This window comes from Lissotriton helveticus, chromosome 1_1 (assembly GCF_964261635.1).
Source record: "Lissotriton helveticus chromosome 1_1, aLisHel1.1, whole genome shotgun sequence".
NCBI lineage: Eukaryota > Metazoa > Chordata > Amphibia > Caudata > Salamandridae > Lissotriton > Lissotriton helveticus.
In genome coordinates this window covers 1,021,476,909-1,021,493,890 of record NC_136057.1, presented here as the reverse complement: position 1 = coordinate 1,021,493,890, position 16,982 = coordinate 1,021,476,909, and positions in this window count along the sequence as shown.

The following is a 16,982-nucleotide window of genomic DNA, read 5'->3' as shown; positions in this document are numbered from 1 at the left end:
GATGGGGAGACCGGCAAAAAACCTTGGCATCTGGTTTGCAGAGGATCTTAGATTTGAGGACCATATTAAAAAATTGACAGGCACCTGCTTTGCCACGCTGAGAATGCTCCGCAAATTTTTCCCACTGCTCCCTAGGGAGGCTAAGGAGACAGTTGCTCGGGCTCTCATACTGGCAAGGCTGGACTACGCGAATGCACTGTTCAGTGGCATTCCGGCCTACCTGGTGAAACGCTTGCAAATCATTCAGAATGCGGCTGTCCGTCTGCTACTCAACATCCCTAGATGGAAGAGTGTACGCACTGAGATGCGCACCCTCCATTGACTTCCTGTTGCGCAGCGAATTCTGTTCAAGTCTCTGGTGCTTGCGTTCAGAGCTATCCATGATCAAGGCCCCCACTATCTAAGAAAGAGATTCACTTGCTATACCCCCGCTCGTACCCTTAGATCATCCACTCTGTTCAAATTGTCTCTTCCCCATTTTAAACGAGCCAGGCTCGGTGGTCAATCGATCTCTGTGAACGTGGCTCGGGCCTGGAACGCTCTCCCTCTCCACTTGCGTTCTACGCAAACTGTGGCCCAATTTAAGAAAAATCTAAAAACACACTTATTCATGAGTATAATTTAAAATGCCCTCTTGCTGTTCTGTTTTCTGTTTTTCCCTTATCGCGCCAGGATACTCTCAAGTAACGGAGCGCGCTATAAAATGGTTTATACATACATACATACATACATACATACCTATGCGCCTTTCCCTGCCAGGTCCATGTTCCTCTATTTAGTAAATGGGCTTCTCCCTCCCCCTGTACCATGTTCCCCTCTATTTCTCTCTCGCTCTCTCACACACTTTACTGCTTACACCACCAGCACCCTTCATGTTTTTTCTGTCTCCTCACCCCTCTGTCTGCTTTCTCTTTCTGGTGTTGCCGCCCCTTGTTTCTTCCCCTCAATCGTGCCTGGGGAAAAAACACTTTAGCACTACTTTTTATGTCAAGCCTATAGCGTCAGCACACATGCGCTGCTCGCTGTGCGAGGCATGCAGTAATGGAGTATGGAGTAGATGCTCCGTAGTAGCCCCGCCCACTCTCCACCCCGGTTTTAAAATTGGCTTTTGACATTGTCTTACGTTAATGCTGTTGTCTGATTGATTATGAGACTTGTTAGTCTCTTCTTATTTTGGCCACGTCATCATTTGTACCCTCCCATGGCTACTGGCCCCTTTACTTCGAGTGTTACACAGTAGGATACTATGTGTTATTTAGACTGTGAGCACTACTTTGTCCGTGCTTCTTGCCCCTTCTCGGTCCCTCCCCACACTCCCATTGTCCGTGCTCTGTCATCCCGTTGTCCGTGATGCAATACAATAAGTGTTGCGTAAATGCGAGTCCTATTGCATTGCAAATGCTTGTCATTCTATTGATCACTTTTGAATTTTTAATTGGGCCACACATTTAACTAAATCAATGTCCATTTGTTTTGCTTAGTATATAACTGGAAGGCTTCACTATTTTTTAGACTATGTTTGATTTTTATTTAGCGTTCTTACGGCTAACCAAAAAAGTAATTAACAGATCCCCTAAACATAATCAGTCCAAACTATGTCAATCTACGTCACTCAAATGTTTTGCTCATGCTCGAGAATGTCAACGGCTGCTCTCCTTTATTCAGTCTAAGTACTCTCATCATGACCACAGAAAGCTGACCTATTATTAACGCCCCTTCAGCTCAAGATACGGTCTCTTGGAGCTGTAGAAAAAACAAGTTGTGAGGCCCTCAGACAATCAAGGGTGAGCAAAATTTGCATTTTTGCGAGAAAAAAATACACAGGTATTCAAATTCTTGATCACAAAGGTAGAAATGACCAGCACCCCTGCAAAATCACAACGCACCTTATCAGAATCCTGTCTGAACATTTCTCGGATGCTTGTATTTTCTAGGTTAGAGGTCATCATACGATAAGTACGAAGACAAAAGACACCAAACACTCTGATCACACTTTTGTGTGCATGAGCTTCAGGAAGGAGAAAAGAGAGGAGGAAGTAGACCGCTTTGGGTTCATACCGCAAGCGTAGAGATTGAAACACTGGTCAGAGGGACATACTCAATGACAGCAGTGCAAAGGAGCGCACTCCCACAGGAGGAAACTCGGAAACGGGCCAGCAGGAGTTCCGTGTCTGAGCAAACAGAGGACAAGAAATGTAAATGTAATTGAATTTATATAGCGCTTACTACTACCCACCACTCATTGAAGCGCTCGAGAAGTCAATCTCCAGGATAGTGCCAAAACGCATGGGTCTAAATCAAGTTAGAGATCTCGTGACCGCGTAAGTGGTCTCCGGGGGCGATAACCGAAAGTACAGAAGTGTCAGCGTAACGATTTTTGGGGTCCCGGCCAGGCAAGACATATTTGCGGCCCCTTGCTCTGAACAATATTGAATATTACTACCCATTTTTTTCTAATTCATGCCCACTTGATGACTGCTAAACAATCTTTCAGAAAGTGGGTCATACAAAAACAGTTGAAATATGTTTTTCCAGCGGCCCCAAAAATATTTACGTTAACAGTGGGCAAAGAGATGTAGAGTCAGAGGTAGCGGTAGCCAGAGAGGATAGTGGTTGACTTATAAAAATAGAGGTTCACTTTCTCTGGGGCCCTTGACAGGTGGGGACCTGGGTAAATGCCCACTTTGCCCCTGCCTTACAACGTCTGTGCTGAAGTGTTAGCAGTGGGTGAGCCCTTGTAACCTCGACCGTGGCTCAAGCAGGATGTCTGCTTATGGCTACGTGTGAGGTCCTGTTGGACCCTCAAGTCCAACACCAGTCAAGCCTGGCTACCAAAATGACCCTTCATCCCGTGGGGTCTCCAACTATTCCATCTCAGGGTGACGAAGTGCATTTGCCTGTTGCATTACACCAGAAGCACAATGCACATTATTTTTCTTTTATCTGAAATATCTCAGGTCTGCTGAGATACGAGATGCATTTCAGACAAAAGGGAAAAATAGTGCGCATCTTCATTTTCTTCCGTCAGAAATTAATGTGTCATTGTGTAATGTGACTGGTGCGCATGACCTTTGGGTCTAGATCGCGCTATATAAAAAAACAAAAAAAACACATGTCTCTGTGTCCCCTGTGGGTCGAGCTTCCAGGTGGCTCCTGACTTGCAAGGCCTCCTCAGGCTTTTGAGTACAGGGAGAGTACATGCAGGGCTGGCCTTTGCCAAGATTGGGGTGATTTACGTGTGTGGTGAGTGGGGCTTTCATTTTCACAGATCACGTCCTCCCCCCTCACCTGGAACACATATTCAGTTGCTAAATTATAAGTGAGAGGCCATGAAAGGGGGCAGTGCAAAAGGGAGAAGGAATGGATCTGGAGGGAAAGGAAGAAGATCATGTATGTAGCGCCTGGTAACACCGAAAAGGTGCTAGCGGGCTGAAGTAAAAATAAATGATTACATTATGAGGTGTCACTCTGAGCCAAGGTAAGAAATCATCTACAAAGCTGTATTCATCTATACATCGTGCCCTTATGACTTAAAAAAGGCACTCTTTAAAATCCCTGTTATTTGTACTAGGAGAATCGCTCTTCAACACCAGCTCAGCCCCCTCTTCAGTAGGAACTCTGCACCATGTTTAAAGTTCCAATACTATTTTATAAGTAATTTACAATACTCGGAGTACTTCAAAGTCTTTGAAGGAAGAAGGAATTTGAGTGTTTGGTTCTAATCTTCTCTCAGGAATTGATAATAGCTTGTTTTTATTATCACACAAATTGCTGCAGTTTGCTTTTTCTTAGTGTTAACAAGTAGTTTGATTTTCTTTTCCATAATTTAACAGTTCCCAGTTTCTTGGCATTGGAAAGGACCTCCTCACTGCCAAAACCAACCTCCACGAAGGAATGAAAGACGTCGCTGAGTGGATGAAGAATAGCTGACTAAAGCTAAACTCGGACAAGATGGAAGTCCTCATCCTCGGCTCCACCCCCTCGGCCTGGGGGACTCCTGTTGGCCGACCGCACTGGGAACAGCTCCAACACCCACCGACCACGCACGCAACCTATGGTTCATCCTTGACTCCACTCTCTCCATGACAAAGCAGGTCAACGTCGTCTCATTCTCCTGTTTCAACACCCTCCGCATACTCCGCAAGATCTACAGGTGGATCCCCACCGAAACAAGAAGAACGGTCACCCAGGCCCTCGTCAGCTGCAGGCTGGACTACGGAAACGCCCTCTACGCAGGAGCCTCGGCCAAACTTCTGAAACGACTGCAACGCATACAAAACGCCTCTGCACTCCTGATCCTCTACATCCCTCGCTGCAGCCACATCACACCCCACCTGAGAGACCTGCACTGGCTACCCGTCGACAAGAGGATCACCTTCAAGCTCCTCACTGTTAGAAATGGGATCTCTGGTTGGCTGAGGCTTGCGCCAAAGCCAGGCAGAGGCCACCACTGTAGTCAGGGCAAGGGAGTTACACGCCAAGAATAACCCCTGCTCACCCCCTTGGCAAAGTGACACGAGCAGTAAGGCTTATCCCGAAGGCAATGTGTAAAGCATTTGCGCACACACCCACCAGCAACAACATCCCAGGCCCCCCACAAAAGGAACTCCACACAAGGTTATATCAACAATAGCCTTTGTATTCTCAAAACACATCAGATAGTAATCACACAATATACATTGTGTCAACTGGCACGGGCAATATTTACAAGGTATTATGTACACCTGACAAGGCCACCTGGACCACTGTCAGAATCAGCACATGGTAAAGAAATAGTAAAAGAAGGTATGAACTTAGAACACAGCCAGTAATCACTGGCAGACACTATACTCAGCGTCAACCTGTAATATAAATGATAACAGGCACAATATCCCACAAGTCTAAATACATTAGACCCTCACCACCTAAGTAAGAATTACACTAGGGGCCTAAATCAAACAGGGAAGTATAATCTCCCTAACACAAACCTAAACAGATAAAACAACCTCCTATGCATAAACCATATCTAGGGGTATCAAAATAAGGTGTGCAAAATATACTACACACAATACATTTCCTAGCACCCAATAAGCATTAGTGCCTAAATCACATTAGCATATAAATCACATTAGGACCTGGAGCCCTATAAAAGTAACCATCCCCCTGGCCAACTGGCCAGCTAAAAAAGGGGCTCAAATGCCCTATGTCCAGTGAGTCAGGGCTGCTGCCTATGCAGCGAAAGTCAAGGTTGCACCACTGCGCCAAAACCTAAACATTGCAGCTGCCCACTACTTGCTGGGCAGCTGAGAACAATAAACTGGAGGCCTAAATGCTGCAGCTGGCACTAAGTGCTGCGCAGCTGTGGAAGGCCAAGGTAGGGCGAGGCTCACTCCTAGATTCACCAAGAACAGGTCCCCTGAAAGAAAGAACCTAAACGGTGCAGCTGCCCACTACTTGCTGGGCAGCTGTAAAAGGAAAACTGTGGCATGGGCTCTCAGTGGCCCTTAGAATGGATTTCACCAAAGGTGGGAGCCCTCTAGGCTCTGAAGGAAAATGCTGCGCATGTGGGAGCCATCTGGCTCTGGAAATGGTGGAGCCAACTGTGAAGGCATTGGGCTCTAGAAATAAACCTGGGTCGCAGAGCACACTGGCTCCTAAAAGTGATTATGCCCCCAAATGTTGGGAAGACCACGGACCCCTTAAACAATCATGTCCACGTGGGAGCGGCCCACTGGCTAGTGGGGCCGCTCAGGGAATCAGCAGAGACACGGGGACCAAGACAGCTCTAAAACCAAAGAGACCGCCGTCAGGGTGGCCCGGCACTGCGGGCCTTGGGTGCACTTGTGTCCTTCCCCCGCCCCCAGCCGTATCAACTTACCGGCTCTCGGCGGGGGAAAGGGTCCTCCTGGTAGATGCGGCGGGGGCAGGCACCAACAAACAAAACAGCTCCCGACAAGGAAAATCCTCCAGGCATCCAGGGGCTGGGCAGGGCCCTGGGAGGTAAGCCTTCCCCTGGGCCCCAGCAGCAGCATGCCCCTGGTAGATTCAAGTCAGGAACAAGAACAAAATCATGGGGTCACAGCCCCTCTTTTATACACATATTTCCTTTGTCTCCAAAGGTGCAGGCAAGGGGCGAACCAGATGCAACTGGTTCTTGAGCACTATGTTTTGCTCAGCCCCTCTCCCTATTCACAGGACAGGCCAGGGCCATCAGACACACCACAGGGGGTGGAGCCAGCATTGTGGAGGGAAGGCCCAGCCCTATTCAGGTCCCAGGTGCAACTCCTCCCTGTCATCAACATGCAGATCTCCCCATTCACCACCGGGCAGACCCATCGTGACTCCTGGAGCCAGGCACACCAGCCAGCTCCAGCCAATCACAAGCCAGACAGTCAATTCACATTCACTGCACAGACATACCAACTTCTAAAAGTGGAACTTCTACACTAGACAGATTAAATCTGCGCACATCATCTAATCTCACGAGTTCACACATACCAAACTCGCCCCTGCACTCCCCACATATCAGGAACTACCATGGACACACATATTCCTCATGCATTCCTATGGGAGGGCAGGCCAATCTCACCACACGCACTCAGAGAGTGCACGCACTTTACACTGGGCCACAGCGCTAAAGTGTGCAGAGACCAGAAATCAACTAACATCATGTCATTATTAAAGGCAAAAAGCTCAGGGGTGAACCTGCCAAAAGGGCAAAGTCCAACACTCACCCACGCACACAAGGCACTCCAGAACACAGGCCCAACATACCGCAACAGACGACTCAGCTTCTACACCCCCAACCGCCAGCTCTGCTCCGCCGACCTCGCCCTTGCCACAGTCCCCCGCATCAGAAGAGCGACCTCCGGCAGCAGATCGTTCTCCCACCTCGCCGCCAAGACCTGGAACACTCTCTCCATCCTCCTACGGCAGACCCAGGACCTGCTAACATTCAGAAGACTCCTCAAGACCTGGCTATTCGAGCAGTAGCAGCACCCCTCGCCCCCTCGAGCGCCTTGAGACCTTCACGGGTAAGTAGTGTGCTTTACAAATGTTTCGATTGATTGATTGATTGGAAAGCAAAATAAGCATTCTTTGCCTTGCCTACCTCTAATCTTTGTGCACTAGTTACATTGTTGTCAAGATGGGTTACTTGAATGTTTTTAGGTCGAGCCTGGGCGGCGCATGTGCTGCTCTGCGAGGCATGCTGTATTTGAGCATGAAGTTGAAGCTCCGCCCACTCTCTGTCCATATTTTACATTGGTCTGTGTCATTGTCCTTTGTAAGTGCTGGCTTCTGATTCGTTAATAGGCTTGTTAGTCCCTCTTTATGTTAGTCCCTCCTTAGTACCGCCTTGTCTTCATTTGAAACTTCCTATGAGGACTGGCCCTTTTACTTCTTTGTTACACTGGTATGTCTTATTTAGTCTCTAAGTACCCTGGGCTAGATGTAGGTAATTTGAATTTACCGATTCAGAAATACCGAATTTTACCGATTCGGTATTCATGAATCGGTAAATCCAATGTAGGTAAAAAAATCGGTAAAAAATACCGAATCTGTAGGATTCGGTATTTACCGAATCGGTATTTACCGAATCGGTATTTGCCATTGATTCCTATCGGCCTTTAGGCCCATAGGAATGAATGTCAATTACCGAATCGGTAATCACCGATTCGGCAAATACCGAAAAATTCAAGGGTGGCAGGGTGTCACTTTGACACCCTGTTGCACCCTTGATTAGGGCTTGTGTGCCATATGGCACACATACATGCCCCAAGGGCAGGTGTAAATGCACATATTTGCATTTGCATAGGAATTCGGTATTTACCACCAATTAATATTTTGTGGTAAATAACGAATCCTGAAAGCACTGTAGCACTGTTTACAGTGCTACCTACATATCAAAATGCAGATTCGGTAATTTTACCAAATCGGTAATTTTACCGATTCGGTAAATTACCGATTCGGTAAAATTACCGAATCTGCATTTTCTTATGCCCCTACATCTCAGTATCCAAATACTGGTCGGTAACGGCTGAAAATCTGTATTTTCGGCCGTTACCGACCGGTATTTGGATACCTGCATCGGCCCTATTTTCTTTAATGAATTTCTCCTACCTCAGACACGACATGCTGTTCTGCAACATTTGTTGCGCCATGCGCACTTTCACTTTCCAAGCAGACAATGGCGGTCGCTTTTTTTAAATGAAATAGGTTTCGCATTTAGAAGAGTTTCAGCTATTGGCATTGTAAATGAAAATGCCTTTTATTTATGTATTAATTATCACAACAAATAAATAAAAGGCATTGTCATTTACAATGCCAATAGCTTAACATTGCAAATGCTTGTTTCTTCCATCGCGGATCAGTAATTAAAAGACAAAAAGACGCCTGCATCATTTTGTAGATGTGCGTGGTGCACACTCCTAGAAAATGATGTAGCCACGTTGCGGCACCTCTTTCTGTTTTCTCTTTAACAGTAAAGTACAGCATCGAGGATGCTCTACAGCTTTGCTTAAAAAAAAAGCATTGGCAGAGCCAATCAGTCCCAAATGTGAGTCCATTTGGTTTGCCAATGATTGTTTCCTCCTGAGATCCCTAAATGTCTCACACCCACTCTACACCCTCTATCTCTCTCCTGATGGCTTTCCATCCCAGTGCTTCCGGTAAGGTAGGGGTGGTTCCGCGCTGCCCCGTGTCCCGTTAAATCCAGGCCTGCCAGCATTCTCATTTGAGAATGCGGACAACTTGACGGAGCGATATATCTCAGGCGAGGGAGGGGCTGGTAAAGGTGAGCCGAGTTAATTGTGTCGTGGCACCATTCCAGCGCGAATTGATTTTCAGATTATGCCTGGGGTAAAATTATAGGGCCATTTTCGTTTTTACTACCTTGGAGGTTTAGAAAAAAAGCAGATTCAGCGGAAACCCCATGGTTTCAATATGAAGCATACCTTGCTGCGAAAGACTAGATAAAACATCTGCAGCGAGAATCAAATGCCTATGAATACAAATCAGGGCCACTCCCTGTAGCTCGCGAGCCCTCCGGGTCAGATGCATGTAGGCATTGTAAACATACTCTTGCTCCCTTTGTTCTAGTGATGATTTTGCAATAGCTATGAAACATATTAACAGCAGGGCTGTGCTCTGAGCTAGGTCGCTGTCTATCAGCGTTGTCATTTATTCCAGATTACGATGTCCTACACAAAGCACTAAAGCCATTTTTTCGCCATCAGAAAATAAATACTTGGAAAGTAAGATGGCTGCCTCCTTGCTTGGAATGCTAATGAGAAATGCTTTTGTTTAATTATGAACCTGATTCTCGTTCCAAAGTGTTTATTGGCAGCCTTTGTTAGATGGCCGATGTTCCAGTGAAAAAAGGTATCCTATTATATTTCAATTTGTAGGTCAAAATGTACTCCATAAGGCTGTTGTTCCTGTGGGAGAATGTACGGGTTGTGCAAGTCTTTATTTAGGTAAAGGTTTACAAACACAAAAATATTTGTCCGTTGCTATCTATTGGGTGAATTACTGTTTCCTGCTGGCTAGGACCCCTCTGTCATTGGGCATGCAATACGAACCAGTCTTTTTCACATGGCAGCATCGTGTCTTAGGGAATGGCCCTGGCATTATCAGACCGGCTTCACTGTCTGTGCTTTTTAGGGCTCGGGCCTACGTCACCACGAAGTGGGGCGGAGCTCCGAGCTCTATAGTAAAAGAAAAAAAAAAGTGTCTTTAGGGGTCCGGACAGCAACATTCCTTAGTGCACGCGCTTTTTTTATGGCATGTGCATGTTCATTCGTCTTCGCTGTGCTGTGTTTTTAGTAGCCTTGACATGATAGGCTATCTGTAATTTAGTGTGCGTCATCTTGGCATTTTCTCTGTGGTTACGCGCACAGGAGTCCATTAATTTCAATTATGAGCTGTCAGGGTGCCGCGATAATGTAATGCAGATGTTGTGGGCGCATTCACCAGTCTGCTGGGAATGGCGGCGTTCGTGCTTTTCCTGTGTTTTCTTTCCGTGTAGGGCAGACTTGAAAGGCATTGTCTTAAGAGGAGAAGGCCATATATCTTCAATTAGCTCGCCATCACGGCGGAGATAATTGAAAACATATGCCTGCAGTGGCGAGGCCGAGAGCTGAGCAGGATGACTCCATGCCACAGTGTAAGAAAGCGTCCGCATCAAAGCAAAGTGTAAAACTTAAAAAAAAAAAAACTGAAAAAGCGAGTGGCTGTGGGTGTCCAGGGGTGCAGCAGGTGCAGTGACACCGGGGCCTCGAGGGTCTCCTTTAACCCAGACATTGCTGTATTTTACTACCAGTGGCTGTGAGGGTGCAGCAGGTGCAGTGACACCAGGGCCTCGAGGGTCTCCCTTAACCCAGACAGTGCTGTATTTTACTACCAGTGGCTGTGAGGGTGCAGCAGGTGCAGTGACACCGGGGCCTCAAGGGTCTCCCTTAACCCTGACAGTGCTGTATTTTACTACCAGTGGCTGTGGGTGTCCAGGGGTGCAGCAGGTGCAGTGACACCGGGGCCTCGAGGGCCTCACTTAACCCTGACAGTGCTGTATTTTACTACCAGTGGCTGTGGGTGTCCAGGGGTGCAGCAGGTGCAGTGACACCGGGGCCTCGAGTGTCTCCCTTAACCCAGACAGTGCTGTATTTTACTACGAGTGGCGGTGGAAGTACAGGGGTGCAGCAGGTGCAGTGACACCAGGGCCTCGAGGGTCTCCCTTAACCCAGACAGTGCTGTATTTTACTACCAGTGGCTGTGAGGGTGCAGCAGGTGCAGTGACACCGGGGCCTTGAGGGTCTCCCTTAACCCTGACAGTGCTGTATTTTACTAGCAGTGGCTGTGGGTGTCCAGGGGTGCAGCAGGTGCAGTGACACCGGGGCCTCGATGGCCTCACTTTACCCTGACAGTGCTGTATTTTGCTACCAGTGGCTGTGAGGGTGCAGCAGGTGCAGTGACACCAGGGCCTCGAGGGTCTCCCTTAACCCAGACAGTGCTGTATTTTACTACCAGTGGCTGTGAGGGTGCAGCAGGTGCAGTGACACCGGGGCCTCGAGGGTCTCCCTTAACCCTGACAGTGCTGTATTTTACTACCAGTGGCTGTGGGTGTCCAGGGGTGCAGCAGGTGCAGTGACACCGGGGCCTCAAGGGTCTCACTTAACCCTGACAGTGCTGTATTTTACTACCAGTGGCTGTGGGTATCCAGGGGTGCAGCAGGTGCAGTGACACCGGGGCCTCGAGAGTCTCCCTTAACCCAGACAGTCCTGTATTTTACTACCAGTGGCTGTGAGGGTGCAGCAGGTGCAGTGACACCAGGGCCTCGAGGGTCTCCCTTACCCCAGACAGAGTAGTGAGTGCAGAGTAGTGAGTAGTGAGTAGAGTAGTGAGTAGTGAGTGTAGAGTAGTGAGTAGAGTAGTGAGTAGAGTAGTGAGTGCAGAGTAGTGAGTAGTGAGTAGAGTAGTGAGTAGAGTGGTGAGTAGTGAGTGCAGAGTAGTGAGTAGAGTAGTGAGTAGTGAGTAGAGTAGTGAGTAGTGAGTAGAGTAGTGAGTAGAGTAGTGAGTAGTGAGTGTAATAGTGAGTAATGAGTAGAGTAGTGAGTAGCGAGTAGAGTAGTGAGTAGAGTAGTGAGTAGAGTAGTGAGTAGTGAGTGCAGAGTAGTGAGTAGTGAGTAGAGTAGAGTAGTGAGTAGGACATCACAGGCAGCAGCTGTGCAAGCTTCTTACACTCACAAGGAGACCACAGGCAGCTGAGTTGCAAGCTTCTCCCACTCACAAGAAGGACATCACAAACAGCAGCAGTGCAAGCTTCTCACACTCACAAGAAGGACATCACAAACAGCAGCGGTGCAAGCTTGTCACACTCACAAGAACGACATCACAGGCAGCAGCAGTGCAAGCTTCTTACACTCACAAGGAGACCACAGGCAGCAGCGGTGCAAGCTTCTCACACTCACAAGAAGGACATCACAGGCAGCAGCTGTGCAAGCTTCTTACACTCACAAGGAGACCACAGGCAGCTGAGGTGCAAGCTTCTCCCACTCACAAGAAGGACATCACAAGCAGCAGCGGTGCAAGCTTCTCACACTCACAAGAACGACATCACAGCCAGCAGCAGTGCAAGCTTCTTACACTCACAAGGAGACCACAGGCAGCTGAGTTGCAAGCTTCTCCCACTCACAAGAAGGACATCACAAACAGCAGCAGTGCAAGCTTCTCACACTCACAAGAAGGACATCACAAACAGCAGCGGTGCAAGCTTCTCACACTCACAAGAACGACATCACAGGCAGCAGCAGTGCAAGCTTCTTACACTCACAAGGAGACCACAGGCAGCAGCGGTGCAAGCTTCTCACACTCACAAGAAGGAAATCACAGGCAGCAGCTGTGCAAGCTTCTTACACTCACAAGGAGACCACAGGCAGCTGAGGTGCAAGCTTCTCCCACTCACAAGAAGGACATCACAAGCAGCAGCGGTGCAAGCTTCTCACACTCACAAGAACGACATCACAGCCAGCAGCAGTGCAAGCTTCTTACACTCACAAGGAGACGACAGGCAGCAGAGGTGCAAGCTTCTCACACTCGCAAGAACGACATCACAAGCAGCAGTGGTGCAAGCTGCCCTTACACACTCACAGCAGGTACTGTGCCAAGGCAGCAGCAGCAACAGAGCAAGACTCCCTTACAAAGAACAGGCACAGCACAGAGATGCACAATGCAATCTTCTCATACTCCCAGGCGGCAGCGGTGCAAGCTTCTCACACTCACACGAAGGACATCACAGGCAGCAGCTGTGCAAGCTTCTTACACTCACAAGGATACCACAGGCAGCTGAGGTGCAAGCTTCTCCCACTCACAAGAAGGACATCACAAGCAGCAGCGGTGCAAGCTTCTCACACTCACAAGAACGACATCACAGGCAGCAGCAGTGCAAGCTTCTTACACTCACAAGAAGGACATCACAGGCAGCAGCAGTGCAAGCTTCTTACACTCACAAGGAGACCACAGGCAGCAGAGGTGCAAGCTTCTCACACTCACAAGAAGGACATCACAGGCAGTAACGATGCAATATTCTCACACTCACAAGGAGATCACTGGCAGTACACACCACATGAACACACTCCATAACACATAGCAACAATACATTGGCATTTACAATGCCATTAGCTCAAACTCAAATAAATCCGAGCCCGATTGCATTTCTAATGCTTGTTATGTATGCATATATGTCAAAATGTACTCTATAACTGCTGCAGGTTTTAACACCTGGAGATTCCCACACAATTTTTGCAGAGCTGGTGATGCACAGTTGCTTCCTTGTGGTGCATAAGCTCACAGAGGAAGTTACTAGATCATATCAGCCAATTTACACATCTGCATACAAACCTACATAGGGCTGCTGCCAGAATCCAGATCCCTTAAACAGAACTTACGTTATAACTTATAGCGCCAGCAACCTGGAAACTGGAAGCTGTGTCCCTAGCATGCTGCTAGTATCTGGTCCCTGGTGTCCGTGTCAAATGCCTTGTTTGAATAATGGAGGGTGGCATCTTCAGAACTTCGGTCAAAATGACTTGTTGGGGCTCCCTTCACTATTGTTGAATTCTGCATAATATGTTAAGTATTTTTCTGGGCAGGTCCTCCTGCTGCTCCCCCTCGCTGCTGCAACCTCGCATGCTCTAGCCATTGTTTTGGTTTACTAATCCTGGTTGTCAGCTGACTCTACTGTTACTGTTCCCCCTTGCATAGACATATTTCTGCCAGTTGCTTTGTAACTTTATCAACAACAACAACAAAGCTTTATTTCGATATGTATAATATCATAAAAGCACATTTACAGTTAAAAACACAGTTCATTAAAAATTACATATAAAAACCTTTTATGTTACAATAAATAATTAAGAATGTATTAAACTTTGACAGCTTTGTGGATATATATAAAAATAAAAAGGATATTTAGCTTATACTTGACTCATCGAATAGCCTTCAGCCTAATCAGCCAAGCCCAACTTAAAAATTTGGCACCTCACACACTAAGGTTGTGCTAGCATCAGTCTTAAGTATTCTAAGTGCAACAGAGTGGTCCCTGGTTCCAAGCAACAGGCACACAGCTTTGAGCCATTTCTGTCTAGGTTTTGTATAGGCTGGGCGGTAAACAACCTTTACAACAAAACTTTTACAACGCACTACCATTACAACGCGGTCATTACAACGCAAACCATTACAACGCATTGCGCTGGGGGGGCGCTCTAGGATAGGGAATAGGTTAATTTACTATCCAATAACCTTCCCTAGTGTCCACGGGGACTGGAGTTGGAATAGTAAATTAAACTATTCACTATCCAACACCCAAAAGCACTATGCGTTGTAATGGATTGCGATGTAAAAACCGCGTTGTAAAGGCAGGCATTGTAATAGCCTGCGTTGTAACGTCATACATCCAGGCTGGGCATACAAAAAACACATGAGCAAAGTTTTCACAGGTTGGACAATCAACGGGAGTTTGATGCGGTGGCTTCCACTTGCTAGTGCGGTCACGAAGAGGAAGAGTGCCCATCCTGAACTGGATAAAAAGGGATCTATCTCTAGGCTCCGTGATAAAATCTAGGTAGGGCTCCAGGCGAGGCTTAGGCTTGTGCTGACGGAACGCCTCTGTCAGCCTACCTTGATTTGGATCCCTCTGCTCTTGATCATTGACCCACGCCCAGTAGGCTCGCTTGGTTTCTGCCTTAGATAGCAGTGCCTCGGATCCCAAGCAGTTATAAGGCCTGTTGCCAATAGAAGCTTCTTTACATTAGCTAACCAACTAATTTTGTGGGCCCCTTGAAGGTTCATGACCTCTCTTAGGCCATCGGCGTACCTTGCGAGCTCCGGGGTACGCCATTGCCGGGCCCAATATAAAAGAGGGCACAGAGTGGCTAGGTCCTTGATGGAACGGCGACCCAGATCACTCAAGAGTGGCTTGGTTGGGGTACCCCTTGGGAGCGACACGAGCTCCCTAAAGAACTTGTTCTCTGCGATAACTAGGGCGTCAACACAATCGAAGCCCCAAAGCTCTGCACCATAGAGGGCGCAACCTACAGCTTTTGCAGCATAAATATCCAGGGCAGGAGCAATGGGCTTGGAACTGGAGGCACGGTGTTCCCTCCCCAGTACTCCTACTACCCTCTTAAGGTTTAGCGCCATTTTATTAATATGTGGCTGCCATTTAAATTTATCGGAAATTCTAATCCCCAAGTAGTCAAACTCTTTAACACGTTCCAGAGACACCCTGTCGAGAGACAAGGTAGATCTGGACGATCTACTCGGGTTAAAGTAAAGAAGCTTGGTTTTAGAAGTATTTATGGCAAGGCCCCTCAGCTTACAAAACAAACAGAAGCGGTCCAACAGCTTCTGCAATCCTGCGGGAGTTTTTGATACTAACAACGTATCATCCGCAAAGAGTAACGCGGGAACTTTATCACCCGCCAGGACCGGTGCATCAGCATTAATATCGAGCAGAAAGGAAACTACACCATTCACAAATAGTGTGAAGAGTGTAGGGGCCAGTACGCAACCCTGGCGTACCCCTCTGTTCACAGGGATCTTATCAGTTTTTTGCTCCTGTGATCCCCATCTAATATGGGCATAATTTCCGTCATGCATACGAGCCAAGAGATTCAAGATGGGCGAAGGAATCCCCATCTCCTCCAGGACCAGCCATAGGCGGTCTCTGGGGACCAAGTCAAAGGCGGTCTTCAGGTCAATAAATGCCAAATAAAGACCACCCTTGCCAATGGTAACCACCTTCCAGTGTAAGAGTACCAACCTAAATGCCTGGTCTATCGTACTAGTGGAAGCCCTAAAGCCTGCCTGAAAGGGTGATATAATGCTGTTTTCATCCGCCCACAGGTGAATCCTCTCCAAGAGCACCCTGCCAACCAATTTCTGCCCAGCATCTATAAGACTTATTGGGCGGTAGTTGGCGGGGTCTCCCCTGGGGCCCTTCTTATATATAGGGATCACTTCGGCCCCCTTCCAAGAGTTCGGGACCGGCGAGCCTTCCAACAGGGCATTTACAAGAATTGCAAAGTAGGGGGCCCAACCTTCAGTATTAGCTTTAAAGAGGTCACCCGGTACACCATCCTGTCCCGAGGCCTTAGCGGGTACAATCTTGTTTAAAGCAGCCACCACCTCTTTCTTGTCTACTCTAGTGAATGGAGCCTGAGCAGAATCAGTAACCATGGCACCATGAAGGGGCAGTGGAGTACCCGACAGCTCATCACCCCCGTACAGTTTCCCAAAATGTTCAAACCACTCCCTATCCGTTATATGATTAGGGATTTGATCCGAGTCGCAGCCATTGGATCTTCTAACTAAAGCCCAAAATAGCTCGCCATTTTTAGATTTGCTCGCTGCTCTAAGACTATCCCAATGTGATTCTTCCCACTCCCTCTTAGCTATTATAATGGCTTGCCTATAATGTAATCTGGCCTGCCGAACAGCAACTGGATTACTAGATTTAATAGCAAGAATCAGACTGTTTTTTTTTATTCTGCAGTTTCTGTCAAACCACTTCTGCACTGGCTTGACATTCGTCGGGCACTTTTTACTGGGAACTACAAACAGCGTGCCAATCTGATCTATAGTATCAACATAGATTGTTGCAGCCACCACAGACCCAGCCACGTCCTTACATGCTGCAGAGAGCCTTAGAGTCTGCTCACTAAGGATTTCTTCCAATGCACTTAATCTTTGCTCGTCCATAGTAAACTTTGGACACTTAAGAAACCTATTACAATTGGATGGTACAACTGTCTTGGTTAACAATCTCGAACTAGTGGAGGGGATGTATTCCTTCCTCTGCCACAAATCCACCATTGTGAGGGACAAGGGGTTATGGTCACTGTCTACTGATGGTATAATGACCATATCCTCCACTAACTTCCATGCCCTCCTATCCACCATTATATAATCAATTCTGCTTTCACAGGAAACCCTGTTATATGTATTTG